Source organism: Girardinichthys multiradiatus, chromosome 13 (genome assembly GCF_021462225.1).
Source record: "Girardinichthys multiradiatus isolate DD_20200921_A chromosome 13, DD_fGirMul_XY1, whole genome shotgun sequence".
NCBI classification, from domain to species: Eukaryota; Metazoa; Chordata; class Actinopteri; order Cyprinodontiformes; family Goodeidae; genus Girardinichthys; species Girardinichthys multiradiatus.
The window spans coordinates 32116665-32129137 of NC_061806.1; positions in this window are offsets into that span (position 1 = coordinate 32116665).

Below are 12473 nucleotides of genomic sequence, written 5' to 3' on the forward strand. Positions count from 1 at the left end.
TACCATGTTTGACGGTGGGGATGGTGTGTTCAGGGTGATGAGCTGTGTTGCTTTTACGCCAAACATATCGTTTTGCATTGTGGCCAAACAGTTCGATTTTGGTTTCATCTGACCAAAGCACCTTCTTCCACATGTTTGGTGTGTCTCCCAGGTGGCTTGTGGCAAACTTTAAACGAGACTTTTTATGGATATCTTTGAGAAATGGCTTTCTTCTTGCCACTCTTCCATGAAGGCCAGATTTGTGCAGTGTATGACTGATTGTTGTCCTATGGACAGACTCTCCCACCTCAGTTGCAGATCTCTGCAGTTCATCCGGAGTGATCATGGGCCTCTTGGCTGCGTCTCTGATCAGTCTTCTCCTTGTTCGAGATGAAAGTTTAGAGGGACAGCCGGGTCTTGGTAGATTTGCAGTGGTCTGATACTCCTTCCATTTCAATATGATTGCTTGCACAGTGCTCCTTGGGATGTTTAAAGCTTGGGAAATCTTTTTGTATCGAAATCCAGCTTTAAACGTCTCCACAACAGTATCTCAGACCTGCCTGGTGTGTTCCTTGGTCTTCATGATGCTCTCTGTGCTTTGAACAGAACCCCAAGACTATCACAGAGCAGGTGCATTTTTACAGAGACTTGATTAGGCACAGGTGGATTCTATTTATCATCATCAGTCATTTGGGACAACATTGGATCATTCAGAGATCCTCACTGAACTTCTGGAGTGAGTTTGCTGCACTGAAAGTAAAAGGGGCCGAATAATATTGCACGCCCCACTTTTCAGTTTTTTATTTGTTAAGAACGTTTGACACATCCTATAGATTTCATTCCACTTCACGATTGTGTCCCACTTGTTGTTGATTCTTCACAAAAAATTAGAATTTTATATCTTTATGTTTGAAGCCTGAAATGTGGCAAAAGGTTGAAAAGTTCAAGGGGGCCGAGTACTTTCGCAAGGCACTGTATTCTTATATAGACATACAGACTAGTGTCTTAAGGTCTGTATTTCTGTTAATTATGATGATTTCTCACTTACAGCTAATGAAAACAAGACATTAAGGATTTGAATATTACATCAGACCAATAAAAACAATTTAACGCAGAAATGTGGGCTTAAGGAAAAGTATGTTTAATACCTGTTTAAATGTTGTTAGTTTTGAAAGGTAATTTTAATTTGACAAATGAGCCTCATACTCTAATTTATTGAATATGACTATATGACCTAAAATCCTTGCAGTACTTTACTGTCTGTTACCATAGCAGCATGTCGTAGTCTCTCACTCTCCACCTTCTTTTTCTGTTGCATTGACTGATGTACAGAGCAAAATGGCTAGTTTATTACCTTGCCTGCTGCTCATACTGGGCAGTTTCTTGTGATAGCACCCCAAATAAGCAGCTGTTGTAACTAAATGACCTTATCCAGGCAGTTTGATCTGCTTTCAAAAGTGCAAGATGAAAATGAATCAAACCAAATAAAGGTGTGAAAATTCAAATAAAACCTAGCTCCCCAGACTACCCTGGTGTGAATGTGCTCCAAGAGAACCAAACCCACAGCATGACAGATCCTCCACCATAATTGCCCGTGGGCATGTGCTGCTTCCTGACCAATTCAATTCAGTTTTATTTATATAGCGCCAATTCACAACACATGTTGTCTCAAGGCACTTCACAAAGGGTCTGGAATGGTGTAGGGTTGTTGGGGAGGTAAGAATAAACTGCTGAGTGTTAGTTTGGCCATTTTAGAATGGGCTATGTGTAGGGGTACTACATAAAATAATAAACTAAGGTTTGTCCATCTAGAGCCCACTGCTGGCCATTGTTATACTAAAAACCACAAGGATTGAGGGTACCCGTCTCTGTCAGACTGATTATAACCATTGGTAAAAAATAATTGGTAAAAATAATTGGAGAGTGTTGTTTTCTGTCGCATTGTGTGAAAGGTGGGTAACTTTAAAATGGGCTATGTCAATTCAATCGAATCATGTAGTTTTCAAGTCTGGTACATACATTCCAGTTAATCCTAACCATTGAACAGTGCAGTCAGATTCAGTTATTTATTCAAATTGGATAAAACGTTTTTCTATCTAAGGAAACCCAGCAGATTGCATCGAGTCAGTGACTTGTAGCAGTCACTCCTCCTGGATGAGCATGTAGAGACAGTGGACAGTCACTGGCATTGACTTTGCAGCAATCCCTCTTACTGAGCCTGCATGTAGCGACAGTGGAGAGGAAAAACTCCCTTTTAACAGGAAAAACCTCCAGCAGAACCAGGCTCAGTGTGAGCGGCCATCTGCCACGACCGACTGGTGGTTTGAGAGAACAGAGCAGAGACACAAAAAGAACACAGAAGCTCTGATCCAGGAGTACGTTCTATGGGAAGGACACATAGAGTTAGTCACAGTAGAAGCTCAGTCAGTAGCTATGTCTAGGAGAGAGAAAGGGTTAAACACTGAAAGACAGGGCCATGTGGATCATCGGTAGAGGGTGAGCATTAAGTTGTTGCCAGCAGAAGCTTGGAAGATGCCCCTGTCCAGAAAGGTGTCACAGGTAGACACAGAGTCAGGCCAGGTGTAGCTTCTAGGAAGAGAAAAGAGAGAGAACATAAAGTTAGAAGCTGAAATAACAGCAAATAATGCAAAATTGGAGAGTAGTGTGAGAATGTAGCAGAGAGTGAAAGTGGTCATTATGTCCTCCAGCAGCCTAAGCCTATAGCAGCATAACTACAGAGATAGCACAGGATAATCTAAGCCACTCTAACTATAAGCTTTATCAAAAAGGAAAGTTTTAAGCCTAGCCTTAAAAGTAGACAGGGTGTCTGCCTCACAGACTAAAACTGGGAGCTGGTTCCACAGGAGAGGAGCCTGATAACTAAAGGATCTGCCTCCTATTCTACTTCTAGAGACTCTAGGAACCACCAGTAAACCTGCAGTCTGAGAACGAAGTGCTTTGTTAGGAACATATGGAACAATCACATCTCTGATGTGTGATGGAGCTGGATTTTTAAGGGTTTTATATGTGAGGAGGAGAATTTTTAATTCTATTCTGGATTTAACAGGGAGCCAATGAAGGGAAGCTAAAATAGGAAAAATATGATCTCTTTTTTTAATTTTCATCAGAACTCTTGCTGCAGCATTTTGAATCAGCTGAAGGCTTTTAACTGCATTTTGTGGACATCCTGATAGTAAAGAATTACAATAGTCCAGCCTTGAAGTAACAAATGCATGGAGTAGTTTTTCAGCGTCACTCCTGGATAGGATATTTCTAATTTTGGCAATGTTCTGGAGATGAAAGAAGGAAATCCTAGAAACTTGTTTAATATGGGATTTAAATGACATGTCCTGGTCAAAAATAACACCGAGGTTTTTTACTTTATTACCGGAGGTCAATTTAATGCCATCCAAGTTAAGTGACTGACTAAGCAGTTTCTTTTTTAAAAGACTCCGGTCCAAAGATGACAACTTCTGTCTTATCTGAATTTAGAAGCACAAAATTCATCCAAGTCTTTATATCTTCAAGACATGCTTGTAGTCTATCTAACTGGTTGGGCTCATCAGGATTTATGGATAAGTAAAGCCGAGTATCATCAGTGTAACAGTGAATATTTATCCTATGCTGCCTGATCATTTTACCTATTGAAAGCATATATATAGTAAAGAGAATTGGCCCAAGTACTGAACCCTGTGCTACTCCACAATTATCCCTGGAGTTTAAAGATGATGTATCATGAACAAACTGGAATCTGTCAGACAAATAGGATTTAAACCAGCCTAGCACTGTTCCCATTATCCTTACAGAATATTCCAGCCTTTCTAAGAGAATATTGTGATCTACTGTATCAAATGCAGCACTGAGATCTAACAAGTACAGACACAAGTCCATTATCTGAGGCCAGTCCAAAAGAACACTGTTCCAGTTTAACTCTCAGTAGTGTTTAGTAAACTCCAGATGTTTACATTTGTAAAAGTAGTAAAGAAAATGTTTTTCCTACATGCTTTCTAAACAGCAGGTTAGAAAACTGATTGTATACCATGGGGTTTGATGTTTGCTGAAGGTCTCTAACAGTGGGCTTTCTGACATGGTAGTTTGATGAAACATTAATTTGGGGGCTTTTTACACATATATTTCAGGAATGCCGATAAGTGTGGAGGTCACTATATTTTTTACCTCTGACTGAAAGGTCGTCACCATCCAAGAGTTTTAATGGAATATTTCGGGATTAGTAATAAATATTGAAAAAATTTATTAAGACCAAGAAGTGTCCACCTTTAACTTATGAATGCATTCATGCACTCTGTACCTGTTTAAAGAGCAGGTAACAGACAGACACTGGACTAAAATGCCCTAGACAGAATGAGTCACTTTGCTTTTAGCCCCAGGCTTTGGAATTAATGTAAAACCTATGAGGTCCTGTTGCAGAATTAAGTCCTTTACTGACATGACCTTAAATAACATGAAGGCACTAAAGACATATCTGAAATTCAACACATCTGGTAAAAACTTGCTTTAATTTGACATTTTAGGGAAGATCATCATGATTTTGTGCTACATGTAGTGAGAGGTAAAGATGTTATTTTTACATATACAGACCATTACTCTGCTAAGAGCAAACTGTTGACTCAGATTTAACAATTTAAACTAGTTGAAAAGGAGGTGGAAAACACATGGGAGGTTTTTGGTCAAGATGATGGAAAAAGAAGGGACATAAAGAAGAATTAGAGACAGAGGAAGAAACAGACAGAGCAAGAAGGAGGTAAAATCTGAGCACACGCCCAGGAGAGAGCGCGGAGACGGAGGGATGAGGGAGAGGAGGGGGCAAAGTCTATGAGTCATGCCTGAAGATGAGGAGCAAGAATTCAAGCAGTGAAAATTTATGGGAAACACGAGCTGCTGTAGGAGTAAAAAAAAAAAACGGAGATGGACGGAAAGAGATGCGAGAAACGAGGGAAGAGGAGGAAAGAGGGTTATTTGTATTCCGACTGAGGGAGGAGAAGTCAGGTTGAGGAGTTAGAGGAGTGCAGAGGAGAAAATAAATTGGGGAGGTAAAAGTGAGAATGAAGCTGCAAAATAAGGGCTGACTGTAAGAAATATGTTATGAAGAAAAGCACACTGATAACTGTGACCAACTTTGTGCCTCTGTCTGATGCTGCAATGTGTGTGAACATATGATTATTTGTACAGATAGTTGTTTGTGTGCTGGGAAATACATGAGGACAAAAGGTGATACAACAATCATTAATGGACAGCAGCAGCTAAAATATCTTCATAGTTGCAAAACAAAAAGGAATTTCACTTCTTTCTCTATGTGGAAGCATTAATTTCTTCATGTGGCAGACCAAGCTGCAGGTCCTCAGAGAGACAAAACAATGAAGAATATTTTTTGTTTTTCAGCATTGTCAGTATGAAAGATTTTTTTTCTTTCTTTCAATTCTCCCCTAAAGCACCAAGAACTGTTCAATCCAAACTCACTCACATTTACCTATGATGTACATTATTTATACAGGTTTTTGCAGTTCTTGCAAATATATACAGTACGAATATGCCATATCATTATGGACGGCAGCCTCCATTTTAGTTCGGTATTATTTAAATCTAATCTCAAATGTACAAAAGTACACAACTTTAAACAATAATACATCTGAAATGGAAATGTTATCTGTGAAAAACTAGTTGCAGAGATACTAAACGTACAACCCATGATTTATTAGGTTGTAGAGTCACCTTTAGCAGCAATAACTCTGAGTAGTACTTTCTGGATTTTCTTTTTGACATTATCAGTCTCTCACATTGTTGTGGAGGAATTTTGTCCCTCTCTTTATCACAATGTTGCTTTAGGTTATTGAGATTAGAACAGTTTTCTTAAGGTCCCACAATTGCATTTTAGCCAAGTTGAGGTCTGGATTTTGAATGAGCCAACGCAACAACGTTTTAGTGATTCTTTGGAAATTTGCTGCTGTGTTTAGGATCATTTTCCTGTTGAATAATGATGACAAGTAGTTTCTGCATGCAGATGAGATCAAATTTAGTCATGAAGTGCCTAAGGAAGAGAGAAGCAACAAAATTATTATTACTGCAGTTAATGCGTAGACATTTCTTGTTACCTAAAAGTAATCTGAAAAGCTGTCAGGCGAATCTTAATCTTTCTTTGCATTTATTTGCTGCAGGCATCAGAGTTTCTGTTGTGAGAATCTTGTTTTAAACTTAATATTAGCAGTTCCTGTAAGGTCAGAGCCAGTGACAGAAATCCAGTGAGAATTGTCTTCAGAAGGGGAGTTTGTGGGTGACTGAGCAGGTCATGGTAAGGTGAAGGCGGCAGGGTGGAGGTCTGCTGGGTAATCCTGTTCATGGCAGACTATCCTCAATTGCTCTGCCAAACATTATGAAGACACTTTGAAATTGAGACTTTCAAGTCAATTTATTGAAATAAAGTACATGACAACTTATAGTGACTTTTTTTTAACAATTCTGCTTTAAAAAACATTTATTTTGCACCTTGCTTTTAAAGACTTGTTTAATAAATGCAATCATTTGGAAATAAATTTAAACAGTTTTTCACTGCAAAAAACAAATTTTTGTAAAATGAGAATAAAAATACACCTCAGGTCCCACTGGAATTCCGCTATGTGGTTATAGATCGTCATTCCTAGCTCAATCTTATCTGCATGCAAACCCAGTTTTAAACTACAGGTCCTTCTCAAAATATTACATATTGTGATAAAGTTCATTATTTTCCATAATGTCATGATGAAAATTTAACATTCATATATTTTAGATTCATTGCACACTAACTAAAATATTTCAGGTCTTTTATTGTCTTAATACGGATGATTTTGGCATACAGCTCATGAAAACCCAAAATTCCTATCTCACAAAATTAGCATATTTCATCCAACCAATAAAAGAAAAGTGTTTTTAATACAAAAAACGTCAACCTTCAAATAATCATGTACAGTTATGCACTCAATACTTGGTCGGGAATCCTTTTGCAGAAATGACTGCTTCAATGCGGCGTGGCATGGAGGCAATCAGCCTGTGGCACTGCTGAGGTCTTATGGAGGCCCAGGATGCTTCGATAGCGGCCTTTAGCTCATCCAGAGTGTTGGGTCTTGAGTCTCTCAATGTTCTCTTCACAATATCCCACAGATTCTCTATGGGGTTCAGGTCAGGAGAGTTGGCAGGCCAATTGAGCACAGTGATACCATGGTCAGTAAACCATTTACCAGTGGTTTTGGCACTGTGAGCAGGTGCCAGGTCGTGCTGAAAAATGAAATCTTCATCTCCATAAAGCTTTTCAGCAGATGGAAGCATGAAGTGCTCCAAAATCTCCTGATAACTAGTTGCATTGACCCTGCCCTTGATAAAGCACAGTGGACCAACACCAGCAGCTGACACGGCACCCCAGACCATCACTGACTGTGGGTACTTGACACTGGACTTCTGGCATTTTGGCATTTCCTTCTCCCCAGTCTTCCTCCAGACTCTGGCACCTTGATTTCCGTATGACATGCAGAATTTGCTTTCATCCAAAAAAAGTACTTTGGACCACTGAGCAATAGTCCAGTGCTGCTTTTCTGTAGCCCAGGTCAGGCGCTTCTGCCGCTGTTTCTGGTTCAAAAGTGGCTTGACCTGGGGAATGCGGCACCTGTAGCCCATTTCCTGCACACGCCTGTGCACGGTGGCTCTGGATGTTTCTACGCCAGACTCAGTCCACTGCTTCCGCAGGTCCCCCAAGGTCTGGAATCGGCCCTTCTCCACAATCTTCCTCAGGGTCCGGTCACCTCTTCTCGTTGTGCAGCGTTTTCTGCCACACTTTTTCCTTCCCACAGACTTCCCACTGAGGTGCCTTGATACAGCACTCTAGGAACAGCCTATTCGTTCAGAAATTTCTTTCTGTGTCTTACCCTCTTGCTTGAGGGTGTCAATAGTGGCCTTCTGGACAGCAGTCAGGTCGGCAGTCTTACCCATGATTGGGGTTTTGAGTGATGAACCAGGCTGGGAGTTTTAAAGGCCTCAGGAATCTTTTGCAGGTGTTTAGAGTTAACTCGTTGATTCAGATGATTAGGTTCATAGCTCGTTTAGAGACCCTTTTAATGATATGCTAATTTTGTGAGATAGGAATTTTGGGTTTTCATGAGCTGTATGCCAAAATCATCCGTATTAAGACAATAAAAGACCTGAAATATTTCAGTGAGTGTGCAATAAATCTAAAATATATGAATGTTAAATTTTCATCATGACATTATGAAAAATAATGAACTTTATCACAATATGCTAATATTTTGAGAAGGACCTGTACAGCATCCCTACAGCAAGAGAGTGAAAGCTACCAATAATCTAATTTGTTCATGTTTAAAATAGTTTAATGCTTATTTCAATATTTATTACCAAATGTTAATTTTAAGCCATCTTTACGTCTCACCTATTGGTGTCATTCCACCTCTGATTGTTTCTTTTAGTTTTTCTTCTACATAATCTACCAAGAGGTGGTGCAGTTAGTAGCACTGTCGACTTGCAGCAAGAAGATCCTGGGTTCAAATCCCAGCCTGAGGTCTTTCTGCCTGCATGTTCCCTGTCCATGCTGTGTTTCCTCCAGGTACTCTGGCTTCCTCCCAGTGTTTATTTCTGTGTTTCCCTGTGATGGACTACCAATCTGTCCAGGTTCTCCCCCACCTCTTGTCAAATGACCACTAAAGATCACCAAGGCACCAGACCCCCCTGAGATCCTTCAAGGACAAATGGGTGTTGACAATGGATGTATGGAAAATCTACAGCTGTGTTTTTTCTTTTTTGTAACCTAAATGCTCAATTCTGATTTCCAGCTGGTCTCTAGCTTTTTGGAGTTTTAGGCAAGTGGGGCAATGTTTCTTTTTTTAGAGATTTTCATTCAAAACACTATTGCCACATGCTACAAAAACAAACAAAATTGTCATATTTGTCATTTTGTGTGTTCTAATAAAAATCATTTCTGCATTAAGAGTTATATATTGTATCATCTATAATTAACTTTGCACCCTAAAGGTAGGTGCATCTGGTAAACCTTCCAACAAACAGCCCCATCATTGCCATTATGTCAGTACTGCTACATGGCATGAATAATTTTAGATACAAACACACACCAAAACCCAAAGCCAAAGTCCAGGTTTCACAGAGCTCACAGTAAATGTCATAATGATTGATCTCACTACTGAGTCCAGCAGAATCAATACGGTTTGTTTTCCGCTCACAACATTGTCCTGCTGTTTGTCTCCTCAAAGGCCTGCAGATGCATTAAGGCTAACAGTCAGGTGTCTGAAAGCAAAACAAAACTGCTCCTGGGGGAGGACACTACCAGAACCAAGCAGAGCTGGAGGCAACGCTGTGTAACAGAAACTCACACAGGAGCATTCAGCTGGTAATCAGACAAAACATTTGTAGGGACCCACAGCCATGGATTTCAACATTAAACTCCGGTACGGACTTTTCTGGAACTTTAAAAATAAAGTGCATTAACCTTCTTTTGGCACAGCCAGGAAATGGGATAACTGCGGACTTCCTGTGACGCCACTACCCGAATAAAAGCACAGCTGTTGCTACATCCGCCCTCTTCCACCGGTGATCATTGGGATAGCGGAGACAAGCGCGCTGATGTCTCTTTGCTGGCAAACAGACAAACTGTTCAACTGGATCCAAAGAAGCCATACGATCATATGTAAAGATAAGTACGAATGAAATATTGTCTGTGTATCCGGTATTTTCATTCATGAACGGGGGAATTAAGGTGTAAGAGTTGCTTACTTTTTCCTCTGAGGCCTGTGAAGCAAATTGTCCCAGAGTAGTTCCCTACAGAGACGCACGGCCTCTATGAAGCCGAGCGGAGCGGTCTCCCAGTCTGGAAGGAAGACAACAGAGACCCCATCACCGTGCAGTGGCGTTGGCGGACAACGAGCCGTTCTTCAGCCACAGCTGGAGGTTGGCGGGAAGCTAACCCTTTTGTTCACAGAAGGAACGCACCTTCTGATCGGGAGAAGCTGAGGAGGTTGACGGGAAGCTAATAACCCTTTGTTCACTGTGGATACCTTCTTCAAACTTCATCGTCTTTTGGACAACATTCCTCACCACAGTTCAGAGGTTAGGTTTGGGCAGATTAACAGTTAGGATGAAATGATCTAAACGTTTTTAATTTTATGAAGTTTTGTTTGTGTGAAACTCGGCCACCTTAGTGCTAGCAGTCTATCTGCAGCACACGTGCCTTTTTTGGGTACTTTGGATGTGTTTAAAGTTAAGACAAACTTTATTTAAAGGGTGATTTTAAACAGAACATTGATCATAACGCGCGTCCGCGCTTATGCATTTTAACCCTTTTATTAACCCTGGTATTTTAAAAGGTATGTTGATTCTGGTGCAAAGCTATTAGCTTCTTTGTTAACTCAACTGCTAACCGGTAAGAACACGTGCTTGCTACTGAAGAGTATTTAACAGAAAGGTTGTTAGTTTTCAAGCTAGTGAATAATAGTCCCTGAACATCATTTACTAGATTTGGTAAGTAAACACCATTAAACCCACTTCTCCAGAAAGATTTGGCTCTTCCAAAATACTCTCTTCATAATATTTCTTGAAATATTATGGTTGGTTTTATTCAGCAGGTCATTATTTAAAACATTATTTTATTAAAATATTTTATCTGATCTTACATTGTGAGTGGTTGTCTAAACATTGCTGATTATTGTGTAAATTGGTTCCAAGACTAACTTAACTTCACTTCCAGATTCTTCAAGATAATCCTTGGTTCTCAGACATAAACATTGTATGGTAATGTTGCATCACTCTTTTGGTCATGATTTCCAATCATCTTTAATCAACTTGTTTATATTGTACATAGTCCATTAGTCTTCCCTATTCTTTAATTCTGCTTGGTAGTTAGTTGGATTGTTTTAGCATAGTAAAGAGTTTGTTGATTGAAATATGTTTGACTTGACTTATTTTTGTTAATAAATTATTGTATTTTAAGAAATTGTGTGAATTCATTCCATGTATGTGCAGAGTTTATGCTGTTCAATAATGTCAGAGCTTGTCTCACACCTTTCTATTTTGTCCTAATACCATCGCCTTACTGGGCCGGTATTCACAGGACAACCCTTAACAGACCGAAATATTATTTGATAAAATATTAATATTAAATAATCTCAGATTCATAATCCTAACAATTTTATACAGATCATGGTGCTTTTTAACTTGTCTAAAAACGGGTAAATCTTCTGTAGACTTGGAAAAACTTTATTTTAGATACAATTATGTTTATAAAATATGTTCATATGTTTTTCCTGAGTGCATCAGTTTTTTTTATAACCTTGCCTCATATGCATTGGCTTGTGGGAAATAAATTACAGGTATTGTTTCTAGATTTCTACTTACAAATCAGGTAATCAGATGATATAGTCATAAAATGCAATTTCAAAGTGATATTTCTGTTTATTTTACATTCAATCAATATATGAAATTATTCATTCGAATTATTCAAGCCAAACTTTTTCCTCGTCCATCCAACCATTCATCCATTTTCTATACCCGCTTCTTCCATTATAGGGTCGCAGGGGAGCGCTAGTGCCTATCCCCAGCAGTCTACGGCCGAGAGGCGGGGTACACCCTGGACAGGTCATCTGTCCATCACATGGTGGCACAGAGACACTAAGGATTAACAACCATGCACACATCCATTCACACCTAAGGGCAATCTAGAGAGACTAATCTAACAGTCATGCTTTTGGACTGTGTGAGGAAGCCTGAGTCCCCGGAGAGAACATGCAAACTCCATGCAGAAAGACCCCTGGACAGGAGTCAAACCAAGTACCTTCTTTTACAGGTTTGCTGTGTCTACCTGGCTTCTGGCAAACTGCAAACAGGATTACTCTTGATTTTATTCAGAGGAATTAGAGGGAAGGGTGCTGACTAAAAATGCTTAGATTTTTATTTGTGAAAAAAAGATAGCTGTTTATCCTTTCCTTTTTTAACTTTGTGTTGGTCTGTCACTTAAAATCCATTTTAAATACATTGACATTTGTGGTTGTAACATGAAGAAACATGGAGTGTTGGACTGAGCCATGGAAGGAATAACACACAGAACAAAAAACACTGGTACATAACACCTCACCAGGTTGGTATTCATAAAACAATAATTGACAGAGACCGGGAGCCATTTGGCTATTAATTCCTGTTAATCAGGTGGTGCCCTGACTTGGTAATTGTCAAGTGGTTTCCACTTTTTTTGGGATTACACTGCAGGTTTCCCCCCACTTGAAAAAACAGCTTGCTTCAATAGAATTCAAACTGGATTTCACTCAATAACCCAGAAATATTTTTTCTTTTTCTCCTTTCCTTTATTTTTAAAAAAAGGTAACAGGTGGTCACAATAGGTGAAAAACCTTAAACACAAAGAAAACACAAAAGGGTTAATTAAAACCCAATAAACCAAATTTAACTATAATCAAAATTGAATTGGCCTTTAAATA